At 35.6% G+C, this 655-nt stretch overlaps 1 pseudogene; it reads left to right on the top strand.

Annotated features, from left to right (window-relative positions):
• LOC119591776 overlaps window positions 1-655 on the top strand; it is a 3,752-nt pseudogene that overhangs the window by 1,749 nt on the left and 1,348 nt on the right.

The following is a 655-nucleotide window of genomic DNA, read 5'->3' as shown; positions in this document are numbered from 1 at the left end:
ATACGGTGTATCATTATTTCTGTTAAATTTTTTGGCTATATGGGGTTCAATAATTTTTAAAGAAAAAAATCCTTTACAAAGGGGAACAAAAAAATTTTTTAAAATCATAAAAATTAGAGAGGCCCGGGACTTCAAATTTTATCTGATACGCTTTGTAAAAGAAAATGAAATCTTCTGGGGGAAAACAAGACCATTAACCATAAAGGCTGTGGATAGCATGACCACAAGTTATCCAGTCCCCCTAACTTTCTTATTAATTGTGCTTCCAGAGATGTCATAAGGGTTAGCACCAATAAGTTGGTATTTTCCTACCTTTCATTTTCCTTGTCCCCGTTATTGGAAAGATTATTTATTATTGTTTTAATTTTATTGATATTAATAAAGCCCACAATTCAAGGGAAAGGGGAAAACGGCATGGCATATCCTTTTATTTAGTCCTGGTTGCTGAGCACTTTGGGATCCCAAATTCTTAAACCTTAGTAGAAAGTAAAAAACCTGCAGCCATGATAACCAAGCTCCAGCACGACTAAGAGGAGGGTTATCCGGTAATATTTAAACGGGGTACCTACAATACCAAAAATGTAGAAAAAGGGTGCGGGTGCCATGGGTTTATAAATCAGATGTATAAACAAACATTATGCAGTGCCCAACAGCA

The sequence above is a fragment of the Penaeus monodon genome, chromosome 29 (genome assembly GCF_015228065.2).
Source record: "Penaeus monodon isolate SGIC_2016 chromosome 29, NSTDA_Pmon_1, whole genome shotgun sequence".
NCBI classification, from domain to species: domain Eukaryota; kingdom Metazoa; phylum Arthropoda; class Malacostraca; order Decapoda; family Penaeidae; genus Penaeus; species Penaeus monodon.
Note: the sequence above shows the minus strand (reverse complement) of the source record. Positions and strands in the feature narration are given on the sequence as shown.